At 41.6% G+C, this 17,777-nt stretch overlaps 1 protein-coding gene across 9 annotated transcripts in view; it reads left to right on the top strand.

Annotated features, from left to right (window-relative positions):
• Nucleotides 1-17,777, top strand: part of EVL (Enah/Vasp-like) — a 122,249-nt gene that overhangs the window by 24,504 nt on the left and 79,968 nt on the right. The window lies entirely within an intron of this gene.

Raw genomic sequence — 17,777 nt, 5'->3', positions numbered from 1 at the left:
TATATATATATATATATATAAAATAAAACATGTACGTCCTTTGGTTTTATATATATATATATATATATATATATATATATATAAAAAAACAAAAGACGTACACGTTTATAACATGTTTAACATGTAGTATGTAGGGCAAAAAATGACCTATATTGTTGTGTTTCTGTGGGTGGACATTTATAAAATGTACTACAAAATATATATTAAATGTTCCGTATTCATTCTGTAATTCCTGACATTTAACTGTCCATGTTGTGTTTTAAAATATATTGCAGCTTTATTTTGAATGAATAAGCAAAACTGCATTCCCTGCACATTCCTTACCTTAAACCTTGATTATGCATGTTAATGAATAGGACGTTACCCTATATACAGTACATGTATTTAATGTGCTAGCTCCGAGTTATTTCAGTGTAGAGAATGAGTATTTTGGTATTTTTAATCCGCCATAAGGAATATATTGCTTGTGCCTGCGGTCTTTATTGTTTCTTGGGGGTCAAGTAGATCATATAAACAGCTGTACGAGAAGGGTGACAATATCCTGTCACTTGCAGCGGTCAATAACATGATGTATACATCGCCAATTGAAAGCAACATCCATAACGAGAACGTGCATTTAGATAATGAACACAGAAAATGATATAATCCCAGATATTTAGCAATTTCTGTATACATATAAAAATAATAGCAGTTGTAATCTCGGATGCAGAAAAGGCAGTCAGCTTGTAGAGTAGGAGAAGTGTAGGGAGGAGAATTACAGGGTAATAATACATAGAACAGCACTATTTATAACATACAGTACTGCTGCCTCAGTGAAAGGATTTGACTAGAAACCACCCATGTTGTTGAATTACAGTTATAGCTTTGTTAGGAGATCTGCTGTAGGAAAAGGTCTCTAGGGGGGGAAAGTGTCCAAATGCTGACATGTTTAGTTCAATGGTAAACATGCTTATCAAATACAGGAGACAGGGAACGTAGAATTGCTGGACACTGTCCAGTAAAGAAGCAGACAGAACAAGAATTGTGTATTCAACGACCACACCAGGTTTGTTATTAAAACCAATGCACTTGCATGTAGGTGAATGCACCTGATGTAAATATCAATATAATGCCGGGTGGTTGCCTCCAAACCCTGGTCTAGCGCAAGGTCCTATGAAGAGTTGAGAGACCACTGATCTATGATGTGTATGTATACAGTATATATATATATATATATATATATATATATATCAAATGGAAATATTACTGTATGCTCATTTGCATGTCTTAGGCTAAGTCCCCGCTGGCGCTGAGCACGCTCATGCTTGGAGAGCTCTCCAAGCATGAACGCCGGGTGTCCGACTTGTACGCGTGCACGGGGGAAAGGTGGGGGGGGGGCATTGCGGGTAGTTGAGCGCGCGGGTAAGTATAGTTTTTTGTTTACCTAAGCGCCAATCGCGGCTGAGCGTGTGTGCACGAGCGCCACGCGCACTGCGTGAGCAGGGACTTACATATATCTATATATGTAAGTCTCCTCCGCAAGCGCCGCCCGCTCAGCCCGATCAGCGCTAGCGGGGACTTAGCCTTAGACAGATCTGCAACCTTGCCTTTCACCATTATCCCCCAGCACACAGTGCTTCCACTGCAGCAGGATTCTGGGAAATTACATGCAAATGAGCACACAGTGCCACCTTTTGCTTCAACACCATATAACAGTGTTTCCCAACTCCAGTCCTCAGGGAACCTCAACAGGTCAGGTCTTAAGGATATCCCTGCTCCAGCACAGGTGGGTCAATCAGCGGCTCAGTGATTTTGACTGAGCCACCTGTGCTGGAGCCGGGATATCCTTAAGACCTGACCTGTTGAGGTTCCCTGAGGACTGGAGTTGGGAAACACAGCCATATAACATGGTCCCCTATAAGCTTATGCTTGCTTCATTTCTCAGCTTTGAGCACAGCCTGGGTTAAGATGCATAGCCAGTAAACCCACCACAGACAGCCGTTTCGACCTTAATGGGTCTCATCAGTGTGGGGTTGGTTATACTGGCTTTGCCAAATGAAGTATGGGATAGGTTTCACCATACTTAGTTAAGTTATGGTGGGTAAAAAGTATGCATATGAACATACATACATATCCTACCTCTTCTAACACAATTATAACCTTGTCTGCAACGGTTACATACGCCCCTATTAACATATTATCTCTAACTGTCCATGAAATGTCTGTAAATATAATGTATAACCTCTGCTCATTTAATGCAACCATGTGTTATCATAAGTCTGTGCCCAGGACATACTAGAAAACGAGTGGTAACTCTCAATGGATTACTTCCTGGTAAAACATTTGATACATAATATATACAGGTGTGTGTGGTAAGAATTGTGATAAATACCTTTTGTGAAACATCTTTATCTGCTAAGCTTGAACCTAAACGAACAAAGGCAATGAGATTCAAAGTCTATTTCATCAGAATATATTGTGCTGGGTCTCTAATGACACTTTGAAGATGCAGTCCCACTGAGGACCAAAAGATACTAACGACAGTTGTAGGTTTCACAGGAAATAATTCTATACTGTCTGAAGCGGCCAATTGCACTTTGCACAATATAGTATTAACCCCTAAGCGTAGGTGGTTGACAGCTCTTTAAAAAACAGAAACATTTAAGTTTTTTAAAATCAGTCTTCAGTAAATAAGAATCCCACTGGTGGTGCATTCACATGTCTCAGACAGGTCTGCAGCCCTGTCTTTCCCCATTATCGCTTATCAAAGAGTGCTTCCACTGCAGCCAGGGACTCTGGGTAATGTCATGCAAATGAGCACAGTGTGTCACTTTTTACGTCTCATCCATTTTTACTTGGACCCCTATAAGCTTATGCCTGCCGCATTCACAGCTTTTCAGCACTGCCTGGGTTAAAGGACGTGCATAGTCAGTAACCCAACTTGAATACTTTTTTTTAAATCTGTTTTCTGTTTTAAAGGAAATTCTGAATAGGGTAAGACTGCCCATCTATTTGCTGCGTCCCAGTAATAGAGTAATCAGATGTATGGATAGTTAGGTACCCATTCCAATGATAAGGAAGTAATAAGTAAGGAGTCAGGAATGAGAAAGGCGGTGCTCACGTACCCACGTCTTTAACCTTTTCTAGGCTTCATGCCATTAAACAGAATGGACAAGACACTGTAGGGCAGGGGTGGCCAACTCCAGTCCACAAGGGCCACCAACAGGTCAGGTTTTAGAGATATCCCAGCTTTAGCACAGGGGGCTCAATCAGTGGCTCAGTCAATGTCTGTGCTGAAGCAGGTATATCCTTAAAACTTGACCTTGAGGACTGGAGTTGGCCACTCACTCCTGCTGTAGCGATAAGGGCTGCAAAATCTACCCTATGTTACATAGTTACATAGTAGATGAGGTTGAATAAAGATATGCGAAATTAAGACGACAGATACTTTATCCTATATCCGTACTTACAGTATATTGATCCAGAGGAAGGCAAACAAAAAACCCCAGTGTCATATCATCTAATGATATCTCATAAGGGGAAAAATAAATTCCTTCCTGACTCCAATAATTGGCAATCAGATTACTCCCTGGATCAACATCCTTCCCACATTTACTTATTTGGTATATCCCTGTATACCTATCCTTTCTAAAAAAAAGATGTCCAACCTTTTTTTGAACAAATCAATTGTATGTTAATACTTATTGTCATGGTAAACTGAAAAAAATAATGTAAATATATACATACTAATCAGATATGTCTGTATGTACTACCTTGTGAAGCAAATAAACATTTCTTTGTTGTCAGCTCAGTTTGGTCCTGTGTGGGGGCTTCACGTTTCATCTTTTTAAACTGACAACACACAACTCCTTAAAGACACATGGGATAGAACCATAGTGCATAAACTGGCCCGTTCTAAGTCAGCTTCTCTCCTCACCAGGAACTGTTAGGATTTGTGAAGATTAATTGTCCAATGTGACTTACCATTATATGTCTATTGTGCGTGTATGAATGTGCATTAACTTCCTTTAAATAAGGGATTGCTTCACCTAGTGTGCAGATAAATCAGGATGTTTCTCATATTACGTGCATCAGTGTGGGACAGGCAGGGCCGCCAACAGGGGGGGTCTGCCCGGGTTGGTGTCCCGGGCCCCGTGCTCATGCAGGGTGTCCGGCCTGCTGCCTGTGGGCCCGCTCCCCCCCCCTCTCCCAACGTGGGATAGAGGGGAAGCGCCGTTCGAGCCTGCGCCCGCCAACCCAGCTCCCCACACGCCAGCCTCCTGCCCCGGGCTGCAGCTGCCACAGAATTAGCCCGCCAGTCTTGCTCCCCCCCCCCCCCTCAGCCTACATCCCGCCCCGGGCAGCAGCCGCGGGGGGCAGGGGAGGGAAGCATCTGGCAGGGCAAGGAAGCAAGAAGCAGCACCCACCCACAAGGTCAGTCACCCAGGCAGTCACTCACCCACCCTGTCACACACCCAGTCACTCAGTCACCCACCCAGTCACTCAGTCACCCACCCACCTACCCTGGCAGTCAGTCATCCAAGGCAGTCAGTCACCCACCCACCCCGGCAGTCAGTCAGTCAACTCTGGCAGTCAGACAAGGGAGTTAGTCAACGCACCCACCCTAGCAGTCAGTCAATGGCAGTCAGTCACTCAGGCAGTCAGTCGCCCATACACCCACCCTGGCAATCAGTCGCCCACTTTGGCAGTCAGTCACCCACCCACCCAACCTGGCAGTTAGTCACCCACCCAGTCAGTCACCCACCCACCTAGGCAGTCACCCACGCAGTCACCCACTCAGGCAGTCACTCACCCACCCAGGCAGCCAAAGGCAGTCACCCACCCTGGCAGTCAGTCACCCAAGCAGTCAGTCACCCACCCAGGCAGTCAGTCAGTCAAAGGCAGTCAGTCACCCACCCATACTTAACCCCCCCAGGCCCATACTTTACCCCCCTCCCCCCCGGCCCATACCTAACCCCCCCCCCCAGGCCCATACTGAATCCCCCCCAGGCCTTTTGTCACATTGGATGTAGCATTGGGCATCTTTGTCTTTTGTTGAAAATATAAAAAGAAACAGATTGCATTGTAATGTTTTTTTTCCGTATTACAATAAGAAAAAAACAGTTAAGTAAAAGTTGCGCGCTTAAAATTTTTTTTTGTAGTAGGTGAGCTATGGGGGGGTGGGGGGGGGGTGGCTGCTCCTTTCATTTGTCCTGGGCCCCAAGATTTCAGTTGGCGGTAGCGCTGTTGCCAGCACTTCTGTAATAGTCACTTCCTGTCAACATCAGAGGGGACAAGCAACACCCCACAGAAAAACCCAGCAAAAAATAATAAAGCACGATAAAGATTAAAAAAAAAAAAAATAGCAAATATGTGTCAAATTATTTTTAAAAATAGCAAATTGATCCATGCCAAATTTATCGGAAGAGCAAATGACAGGAGTTATGTATCCAGCAAAGGTTTACATGAAATATATTGCAATGTGTTCAATGAGCCACTGTGCTGCTTTGATCCAGCATTGCTGCTGCTTGTGACACTCATAGTAAAGTATAGTCCGGCTACCAGAGGAGTTTCCGCACTGGCGGGCGTGAAGCTGAGGAGTTTATACATGTGTTTCTCTCTGCCACCTTCATGTGAATGGAATTGTCATTACTTCTGCACTTTATTCCTGGAAATGGCTTTAGTACAACTGGGAGTGGGAAGGAAAAATATGAAAATAAAATTACCTTTGTGCATAAAAACAAAGTCTTTTTGGAAACCCCTGAAATCTAGTAATGTGCTGGAACAAGCACACTGCATCCTTAATACTTATTATACCATTTTCCTTGCACGATACCACCAATATAAACTGGACTATGTGTCTTTATTTAGGTACAGTAAATGTCGGGAAGGAATGCCTTAAGAGAAATCTACTTTATATTTACTCTCAAATTATCCATCTTCGTCTTCCCAACTTCTTGGCCTTTAGAAGTAAACGATGATTCTATTATTCGCCAAAGGGCTAAGAATATAGGACAATAAATCACATTCATTTTTCATAAAAGTAACATTTTCGTTTTGGGGATGGTTGAATTATAGCTAAATTGATAAACAGTTTATTTTTTTTGTCATTCTTTCTGCCGTTATAAATATCTCTTTTTCACCACTGTCACATAAACAATCAACACGTATGTATCCCAACCCTAATAAACACTAGACAATTAAATATCCCTTAATGTGGGAACTTTTCACTTACAGATGTTGTGTGCCTACATATTGTTTCATTTCTCTTCCTTGAAGCATGACTTACTAAAACTAGTAATAATAACTGATGAAAAAAGATGAAATAAACATGAATATGGCAAACATATTTCACATATGCTTATGATAATTTATTAATGTATATTATGCAATGAAGATTCAGTTTTAACCTGTTGGAAACAGTACAGATTTTCTTTTTGTGACAGCTATTGACTAATTCTTTTTTTGCTCTTGGAATCTTCCCTTTACAATATCATATATATATATATATATATAATACATTTTTTTTCATATAGCATTTTCTCCCAATGGGACACAAAGTGCATCACAATTACAGTACAGTGAACGGTACACAGCACATCAGAATTTTACAGACACACTCCCTGCCCAGATGAGCTTACAATCTATGATTTTGGTGCCTGAGGCACATGGAGATAAAGTGCCTTGCTCAAGGTTACAAGGGGCTCGCAGCGGGAGTTGAACCAGGTTCCCCTAATTCAAGCACGGTCTCATTGTTTGCAGTCAGTGTCTTTACTTACTGAGCCACTCCTTCCTAATAATAATAATTGTTTCTTTTTGCATTGATGTACATGTCTCTGATGTGTAAAATACAGGTAATACAACAAGTTCCCAACAGATGTTTAGCCCTCACCTGTACTGAGATGCAGCAGAGCAGGGATGCAATGTAAGTGCAGCTAAGCCTGCATTGAGACACCCCTGTTTGTTAGTGCAAACTCAATTCAATGGAACTGTTACAGATACATACACTGTATCACTTTTATCAGTTCAAGCAATAATGTACTTCATTAGCTACATTTTAAAGATGCAATCCAAGCAATATCCTACATGTGTGTTTTTTTCTCCAATAAATCAGTTAGATCATACTTACTGCATTTATTCTGATTATTATTATTATTATTATTATTATTATTAATATTCAACTCTTAATTACATTTTTTGACGAGTTTTAACATACTGAGCATTCTTTGATTTCTATAGCAGGCTTTAGCACACCTCCACAGCAGTGCAAGATCTCTGTAACACTTTCCTGTTTGTGATAATTTGTTGCCAATGTTCTCAGCAGTTTGAGCTGCAAACTGTAACAATAGATCATGTTACTTTAGTAATATAAGAATACATTGTAGCTGCTGAGTTGCACTGACTGAAGGATTAATTGAACTGAAAGGCAGCCATTTAGTGAACCCTGGCAAGGAGGATCTTTGCTGATCGATTACGGTAGAATGAATCGATTGGCAGCTTAGGTAATTCGTTTTCAATAAAGGAAATTAAAAGCTGCATATATTAAAACAATTTTTCTAAGTGTCGCTTGGATTGCCTTTTTAACATAATTCACTAATTTTTGGGGCTGTACATGCACTAAAGTAAATGACATAAATCACCATGGATAAGGACCTCTTAATTGATCTTTTTACATTTATTCTTTGTAGAGAATGCAGATAGGCCAATGAACATATTAACGCAAAATGTGTCACTGTCACAACATGAAGTTGTTAATTTATGATTTTGTATTAGAGAGTATTTCCCAGTAGATGGAATATGCAGCTTACATGATCAGATTTCAACATAGCAGCAAGAATGGTATTTCATGTTTAATCTTCAATTACCACTCGTGGTTGAAAACAATTCCATCAAGGATAGAGAGAGTCGGATATTATCGTTCTCATCTCATTTTTACTCCGTTTACAGAATGGAAAAAATTCTTTAATTAAACATTTATTTATTATTTTTTACACCGGATTTAAGCAGGAGGTCTTCCCCAGCGCAACCCCGTTCATTTCAGCTCTGGGGACCCTCTGCTTCCGGAGATATTTATCTCCGTAGTAGGTGCTGGTAGCCGCTCCGGCTGAGCTAGCTGGGATTTAAAGTTTAAAACTTCAGAATCGCGTGGGCCAATAGAAAGCCGCACCTGATGATGTCACGGCTTCCTATTGGCCGGCTGGGTGCGGGAGCTTTGAAAATCCTCCATAATGTGAACCCTTGGTAGCCGAGCTGAGCTGCTACCGTTACCCCCTATGGAAGTAAGGATCTCCGGGAAGCAGGGGTCCACGGAGCTGGAATTTATGTGGTTCAGCTCAGTAGACCCCCTGCTTCAATCACATGTAAAAAATGTAAAGCCCACAGATAGGTAACACCTTGTATATCATTTCTTATGGGGTTTTTTCATGGTATGTGAATATAATGGTAAATAAAGAGAAAGCATTCATGTAGCTATGGGGTGGCCAACCCCAGTCCTCAAGGGCTGCCAACAGGTCAGGTTTCAAGGATATCCCTGCTTCTGCACAGGTGACTCAGTCAACGAAGTCAGTGCAGTCTCCGTTATTGATGTAAGAATTATCGCATGGAGATGTCTTGTTTGGTCTGGAGCCGGCATGCTGTGTACGCAGCCCTGGGACGCTGGGACGGAACGAGATTCACCAGTGAGTGAGATTCACTCCTAATGGCCTATTTATTAAACGGTAATATAATCAGTGACAAATCGCCTGATAAAGGAAGACAGAAGGTAGAGAAGAACCGAGGTCTCGCTGCATTCAATCCGAAACATATCTGAAAAAATACTGCTATTAAATAAACACATTTGTATGCCATTTGTGTGACGAGCGGTTTGTTTGTGAGAGATAACACGCTTTGGTAACGCGGTATCAGGAGACAGATTATCCGTGACATGCTTCCGTCCGTTTCTCTCTTTCAATAACTACATGAGCTAACTTGTAGCACGTAAAAGATTACCATAGCCGCGTTAACAATCTTACCGGCCTGGCATAGGCGAAAACAAATGGAAAAAATAGAACCGAAGTTCAAAACCAGTGCTTCCAAGTAGGAACTAGATTCAGGGAGAAAAACGAATCTTCCAACATGCTCCCAGTAATTGTGAAGTATATTGATGCACTGACAAGGGGGACTTAATGTGTAATAAACAGAGTAAATTCAGGTGCAGATGTGGGAGTAGTGTTACTGCTTCCTTTGGCTGTCATGCTATCCCTGGCTTATAAATAAATCCTGTTTCTTTATCAGCAAGTAACCTGTGGGACCCCATTTTTTCTAAAGGAGCTGTGCTTTCCACTAACCTGTTTACAGGTAACTTTCGTAGGTGAAAACAATTGGTGAGATTTTACCTGTCAATTCATACCGTAGCAGTTTATTGAATGCTTAATTTTGAGTTTTTCCCCGTTTACGTATTACACTTGCATATCGCATGAATTTTCAAACACCCCATAAAAATCGCTATTTAAATAACACTTTTCACAAGTTTTTGGCCTTTTTAATGAGCATAAAAAGAGGTCTTTGAGCGATTATGTCATTTACTGCTTGAAAGTCCATTCTAAAGGTTAAATGAGTAGTCTCTCTGCTCTCTATTCTCAACCGAACAGGGCCTAATACATTACAGTCTGGGGAAGGATTCGGTCTGGGGAAAGGTACAGGAGACACGTCCTTACCTTGGAGAATCTATAGACGTTGCCAAAGGCTGAGATACTGTAAGTTAAAGGGCCTTTACGCTCCGTTTCTCTAACACTCTTCACACATTGGCTTAGAAACAAGCAGCATTTCTAACATAGCACTTCGAAAAGAAACCATTATTTATAATATGCAAATGACTGATAGTTCCAAGAAGCAGAAAGGTTACAGGGCCAGACGAAACCACATAACTGCAGATCACACCTATCTAATCGTTCAAATTGAGCAGGGAGAAATTGGTATTTAAAGCAGCAGTGCGTCCTACTTTTATCTTTTTTTTTGTATCCCCTGTTTTCGGCATTGGAGCTGGTGGGTGCCCCAAACCGTACAGTTTTCCGCTCCATTGATTCCTTCCCCTATCCTTCCCATGGTTACCGAGATACCTAACGGTGAAAGGAAACAAAATGGCTGTCAAATATCTGGCCAATAAGAAGCCGCAACATCATCGGTTTAAATCCCCTTTACAAATCAGGAAGTGATGCCAGTAACTTCACTGTATCTCGGTAAGCAGGGGGGCTCCCGGAGCTGATAAAAGTGTGATTCAGCTACGGAGGACCACCCCTCCCGCCCCCCGTTTTCAATCCCGTAATAAAAAGAGGGGTTAATTATGGGGAGGACTTTAGAGCAGAATAACTGGTGACACTTTTTTGTGTTTTTTTTTTTTTTAAATAGAGTTGAAGAAGGGGGTCTCCGGAGCTGAACCGCCATTAATTTCAGCTCTGGGGACCCCCTGCTTCCTGAGATACTTCCCTCGGAAGGGGGCACCGGTATCTCTTTAGAGTTTAAATGTCCCGCATTACGTGGGCCAATAGGAAGCAGCAAGGAATGATGTCATGGCTTCCTATTGGCCCGCGGGACATTTAAGCTGCCATTTTGATAACCCCATCAAGCCCAGCTGGAGACCCTACCTGCACCCACCTTCCGAAGTAAGTATCTCAGGAAGCAGGCGGTCCCCGGAGCTGAAATTAATGTGTTTCAGCTCCCGAGACCCCCTGCTTCAAACCTATTTGGAAAAAAAAACCACAAAGGAGTGTCACCCGTTCTGCTGCTTTAATATGCTTAGAGAATAAACACATTATTAATGATACAATTTCATGCCTCCGGTGCATTTACTGTACATTATATAGTACTTGGTTTGTTGCTTCCTCATAGTAATAGTAAAGAGGAACAAAGAAAAGAAAGTAAAGAGGAACAATAATTTGGCTTTCACATCTCTGAATTCCCACAGTGTTAATACCGAGAGCCACGCACCGCCTAGCTTTGTATGGCTTTCCATTTAATATTTTGCCTCTCTTTGTGGCTGGTTCAAGCTATGGCGCAGATTATAGTAGGCGCGCGATGGAGCGCATGGCGTCGTGTGCGCCTTTCGCCCGAGCGATGGGTGCACTTAGATGGAGGCGATGGGGAGGCGTGGCAGATGCGTCAGCAGGCTGGTTCGCCCTCATTGGCTGAACCGCTCTCGTGACGCAGCCGCCACACGAAAGTCCAAAATGTATTGTCTTTTGAAAAATCTGCCGCGCGGCCGCTCTTCATGGTGCCCGCACGCACTATGGCCGACCCGATAGAGCTGCAGTGCTTTGTTCACGCAGCGCATGCGTCGTCGCGCTCACTATAATCGTGGCCTAAAGCAGTGAAAAATGACAGAACAAGTGCTTATTTGGGTATAAAGCCTGAGCCCAGATCTTACACATGTGAAATGTGGTGTGACAAACACATGCTAAGAATTCTCTCCCTGTGAGGATCACAGCCAGTTGTTTAGATCTGCATAAGAACATTAATAGATTGTATCCGACATAAATGTGCTCAGTTTTGTTTTATTTCAAGGAAGCTGCTAAGCAAACAAATGACAAGAAGTTTACATAGCCCTGAAGCAGCAAAACATGGAGCACTGTGGTATCCGTCTTCAGCTTAATGCCCCGGTCACGTGGGCCAATAGGAAGCCACAACGGATGATGTCACGGCTTCCTATTGGCCGGCGGGACATTTAAAGCCACCATTATGTTAGGCACACCGTTCCCTGACTGCAGATATCAGCACCGCAACAGAGGTGACAATCTCTGGAAGCCGGGGGTCCCCGGAGCTGATATTAACACAGTTCAGCTTCGGAGACCCCACTGCTTCAATCCTGTAATAAACAAAATATTGTGCAGTGCTACATGCTTTGCTGCATTAAAAAATGCAAAAAGAGGAAAGAAAACTAATAGATTAGTCATACAGGTGCATACAGGATAGAAGTGTACTGTAGCTATGAGTTTTACATGGTTTTACAATGTGCGGTGCATCGGGACAGTTTGCATTTTCCTTTAACTCATTTTTTATAGATTTTTTTTTTATATAAAAAATGTTTTTTTATTTGTTGTCCCTGTAACATCCTGCCCTTTTCTAGAGCATTGTAATGTGTTTGCTTTACAAAGTGAATAATGCGTGGCATTTGTCTCATAAAAAGCAATTGTTTTGATCAGATGAGGATTCTATATCAAAACATCCCTATCAGATACACAAGGCTTTGATTTTTTTTTATATTTTTTTCCCTAATTCCACATTTATTCAACAGCATTATTGGCATCCTGTGATTCCTGCATTACCACTGGTATACTGTATATAGGCAGGAGTCTGCTTGGAAAGCTCATGGTTTAAAGTTAAAGCAGCATCACTAGATAATCTCAGTGTAAATAATTAAAACAACAACAAAGATATCAAATCCCTTTTGTCCTTTACACGTCCACCACTAGAAGGTTAACCATTTGGTCTCCAGTGTGGCAACTACATTTTGCAGAGCAGGTAGTGGCATATAATAAAAAGGCCGATTTAATGAAGTATTTGGTAAAGCTGCTTATTTCTTTTTTTTATGCCTGCCAAGGTTTTATAAAATGAATGATTTATTTTGAGTTTCTTTTTTAAATGGAAGGAAAGCGCTGAACCAGTGGTATGCAACTTCCATTTTGTTTCCCCTGGTGAGAACGAGCGCTACCTTTAGTGTTATGTATCTAGGGGACCTGGGGATGCCTGAAATGAACATTGATCAGCCTCCCATCCAAGTAAACAAGGGGGTGTGGGAAACCCTGCAACTTGAAAACATACTGTATCTGCAGAGTCACAGTACGGACAGTACCGGACAGTACCGTTATCTTTATTCTCTCCTCCCCAAAGCAGCTGGGAAATAGTGACAATGAAATGAAATACGTGTATGACTCATTTTAAAGAACCAAAGATAGTACGTGTAGAACCTCTTGGTAGGATAGATCCCTTAGGCCAGGAGCAAAGGACCTGGGGTGACTTCTGAACCCTATGACTCTCCGGAGTGCGGACGGCTGTAACAGAGTCTCACTATACACTTTGACTGGCTTTGTGCCACATTTGCTGTTACTACATTCAGCTGGATCTGATTATAATGGGTTTGGAATTCTCTGTACACTTTGGTGTTTTATGAATAGGTTTTGCTCCAGCACAGACAGAATGTAGTACTTCTCTGCTTCAGCGAGGGAAGGGCCTCCAACGGGTTGCTTGAATTATCGTACAACCGGTGGTTTAAATGCATTAAGAAAAAGTGCAATAATCTTCAATAAAAAGAATATTCGTTTACAAAGCAGAAACGATGTCCGTGTTTGCGGGGAAACCAGTTCTTTTGAAGTGATCTTTATCCTGTAGTTATTGCTACAGCCTTCATAAATAATCTGTTGGTGCCAATCGTCTGTTGGTATTTTCGCCTCTGCTTAACCACGGCTCGAATGGTCAATCAATATTCTGTGGCGTTGCCAACCACTTGCTCATGAGAATGTCAGCTCCATTCATTGTGCAGGGGAAACCGCTTCACACTATAGTGAATGGGAGCCTATAATCTACGATCCCAAAACCTTCAACTTCTAAAAGTCCCCAGTTGGTCGTGGCCCTCCGGTACCGGGCGTCAGGGAATGGAATGCCCTCCCCATAGCCACGAGAAACATCAAAGACCATCTCACTCACAGAAAACACGACTTGGCTCTTTGTAGCAGACCTGTCTGAGCTGTGTGTCTGTGCTCACAAGGGATCTTTTTATTTGCTGTAAAACAATGAAGAAGTTTATCTTGTCACTGCCGGAAGTCCAGCAGCACCAGTGTGCGCCCTCTGAGATTGCTTGGGGGTAGCGTGTGTGTGTGTGTGTGTGTGTGTGTGTGTGTGTGTGTGTGTGTGTGTGTGTGTGTGTGTATATATATCAGTATAGATATAATTCTAGCTATAGGTATAATTTATAGTAGTAGTTCTGGTTTGTTTTATAAATATAGCTCTACTATAAGAGTTAGTTTTATAGGTTTGTATAGTGATAGTTTTATAAGTTTGTATAGTGATAATTTTATTGGTTTGTACAGTTTTATAAGCTCTTACAGTTTTATAGGTTTTAATCATTGTAGCTGGCTGTTTTGGTAGAAATGTCATTGCACTTGATGACAATGGTGGTGTTGGGGAGTGGACAGCGGACACATGTGTTAGTGGTTGCGGGTGGGTGTTGGTTGCTAGCGGTTTCAGGGAAAAGGACATCGCTCTTTATTAATGATGACAGTGTAGTGGTGATGGACACTAGTGTAATAATAATAATAAGTATAAAAGGAGTATGCCCTTTGGTCTTCCCTCCCAACCTTGCATTAGAGATGAAATAGTTAGAACATAAATAGCCTAACCACATGTTACATCTGTGGCCACCAACACTACATGGACTTGCAGATTGTGTGTGCCCCTACAAACCAACCGGGTGCACAGAGAAAATAAATCCCAGAAATGCTGCACGCCACCACATTATTATCCAAATAATGAAAAATGTATCAACTATAAAACGTAACATTTAATATACCCATGTTGCAAAAAATGTGCATAGTATAAAATAAATACAATCGAAAGTATTTTATAGTATGCACATTTTTGCAACATCGGTAAATTAAATGTTACGTTTTATACTTTATTTTTTTTATTTTGCATTATTTGGATAATAATTTAGTGGACTGCACCATTCCTGGCATTTCCTATCTCTGTGTTCCCGGCTCGTACCCTTCCAGCCTTCTCCGTACCTCCCAGGTAGCACACACCTACATCTCTACATTTGCACAAGGTCAGTGAGGTCTCTACGTTTGTTTCGCCTACAAAACAGTAAAAAGTAACTAAGCCGTTAATGATGCCACTGGAAAGTTGACAACTGGCACTGATGATGGGGTTGGTGGTGGACACAAGTGGATGCAAGATGGCGGTGAGCTGCTATGGGCAGGATGGTGTTAGTGGCATGTTAGATTGTAAGTCTTACAAATAAAAGGACTATTTTGAATCCAGTTGAAACATAAATAAGTCTCTTTAATCATAGTTTCATAGTAGATGAGGTTTAAAAAAAGACACACGTTCATCAAGTTCAACCTATGCTAAATTAAGACGACAGATACTTTATCCTATATCCGTACTTACAGTATTTTGATCCAGAGGAAGGCAAACACAAAAACCCCAGTGAAATATCATCCAATGATATCTCATAAGGGGAAAAATTCATTTTTTCCTGACTCCAAGATCTCTCCCGGGATCCCATGTTTACTTATTTGGTACTGTATATCCCTGTACACCTTTCCTTTCTAACAAAAATGTCCAGCCTTTTTTTGAAGATATCTGTCTATCCATCGGTATTGAATTCCACATTTTAACTGTCCTTGCGGTAAATAACCCTTTTCTTTGTTGCTGTTGAAATCTCCTTTCCTCCAACCTTAAGGGATGCCCCGAGTCCTTTGTACTGCCCTTGGGATGAATAGTTCTTTTGAAAGCTCCTTGTACTGTCCCCAAATATATTTATTTATATACATTTATATACATCCCCTACATCCTATACATCCCCTAGATGTTATATCCCCTCTTTTCTAATGTAAATAAATCTTAGCTGGCCTCCCTCATAAGTCAGATTGAATCAGTCCGCAAGAATTAGTCTTCAAAATTTTCTAAAAAACGGCAGCAATAATCAGGCCCACCACTAGCTTATATGGGACCTGGGACACAAATGTAACCCAGGGACCAAAGTGAATGAGCAGGGGAATGGACTCATAGCTTGTGCAGCCTGGGGGGAGGGGGTGGAGCGTCTTGCATTTGTTCTGGCACAGGAAGGGGCCCAGCCGCTCAGCCAATCCCAGAAGTTTGGACCAACTTCATGTCTGTGACATCGGCTAGGCAGGCCTTCCTCAGCCGCTGGGCCAGGGGCAGTTGTCCCGGCGTTACCCTCCTGTTGACGGCCCTAACAATAATTCTCCAGCAAGGCAATCTACACGAACAAAAATAGTACACTCCGCTCAGCAAGGGGCATGTGGGTCACCAAGGTCCCCACCTGAGAGGGGCACTGAAACTTTGAGGGGCAGGGCAAAGGTAAGTGGGTAAGTATTTCCGCAGAGGCTTGAACTAGCCGCTTCCTTTTATTCTTTCGAGTCACAGGGAGTACCTACATAAAGCCTGCGGTCTGCATTACGTTTCTGGGAGTCCTGCCCACCATGGTATAATAACAACAAGTCTGATGGCCACTTGACTTTTCTAACTAACACACTGGGTATAACTGCAGACGCTCTTATCCTTGGAGTTTCCCTTGGAATCTATAGTACCAGATCTTCTTACTCACTGCTCATTGCAAGTGTTACGAAATATAGAATTTCTAAACTGATCCTCTCCTTTATTAAACTCTGCAGGGAAAGGAAAGATCCAATTTAATAATTTACCCTTTGGCGATCACACTGTTGTTTACACTCTTCCCTGTGTCAAATTACCCACTTCCCACAAACATTATTACAATGACTCAACATTACAATTATATATACAATAATACATCATAAATCCACACGCAACTTTAAAATCGTATATATTTTAACATAATACAATACATAACCCTGTCAATACTTTATTTGTGTAGGGTACTACAAATATTTAAAGTTATTCATTGTATTATATTAGTTTCCTAATTGTTTTTAGGAGTTTATACTAATATATAAGCATTTTCACATGCAGAACAGAAAAACAAGCACAAAATAAGATCCCTTATTATCATTTACTGTAGTATAATCAGATCCAGTTGGAGAAACTAATCTACATTATAGTGCTAATGGTTAGTCAACAGTAGGACAGAAAATAGAAGTGCTGTGAGAAAATATTATGAAGGTGCTATAAAACGTAAATGAAAAGTAATAATGGCACAAATGAAATAATGATATCCCCCTTGAGAAAAATGCAGCTTTTTCAAAATATGTTTCCCAAGATCTATATAGTAAGAAAGTGACAGATTCAAAGTGAAAAGAATCTCAGGCTACATGTGGAAAAGCAGATAGAATATACATCATGCAAAGCACCTTTTCGCTATGTATATTTAATCTATTTTTCCACATGTCCCCGGAGATTTTAAGCATTTTCCTGCATATTTTGATTTTTGTTCCTGTAGACGGACGGACGTTCACAGAGGTACACAATTGGAGACTTTTTGTAAGGTGAAATTATTTTTTTAAGGCTTTATTGTGCCTTTTCCTTTTTATCAGGAAACCATCCAAACACAGGGGGGGGGGGGGGGAACAAAGCTTCTATTCACTTGGGAGTATTTCTAGTGAAACACTATGCAATTAATTCACATCTCCCTTAGTCAAGCATTTCTCCCAGCCCCAAACACATAGCATGAAATAAGCAGATATAAGAAGTCTCTTAAGAATGAAAGTCTTATCTGTTTCTTGGAGGGAAAATCTTCTCAGTTCCTGGTTCAGCTCCCTTCTCTCAGGGTGTGTCAGCTTCAGGTTTAGTAGTTTTCCCTGTGTCTTGAAATCAGCTCTGCTGTGTCTTCTGGCAGAGCTCAAGACATGGTCAGCTCCAGAGATCTGTGTTCTCTTGGTCAGTCTCTCCTGGGAGACTCAAGAACCCCTGCTCTGTCTCCAAAGGTCAGCTCACATGTGAGCTAAGGAGTCACTTCCTGTCTCAACAGACAGGCTTTTGTAAGCAATCTAAATCAGGCAGGTGGTGTTTATTAATTGACTACCAGCAGTTAACCACCACACTGCTAGATTAAAGGCACATTACTTGAACAGGGATTACTCCCCTGTTACAGTTCCCATTTTTTTTTT

This window comes from Ascaphus truei, chromosome 9 (genome assembly GCF_040206685.1).
Source record: "Ascaphus truei isolate aAscTru1 chromosome 9, aAscTru1.hap1, whole genome shotgun sequence".
NCBI classification, from domain to species: domain Eukaryota; kingdom Metazoa; phylum Chordata; class Amphibia; order Anura; family Ascaphidae; genus Ascaphus; species Ascaphus truei.
This window is presented reverse-complemented; position numbering and strand designations above follow the sequence as displayed.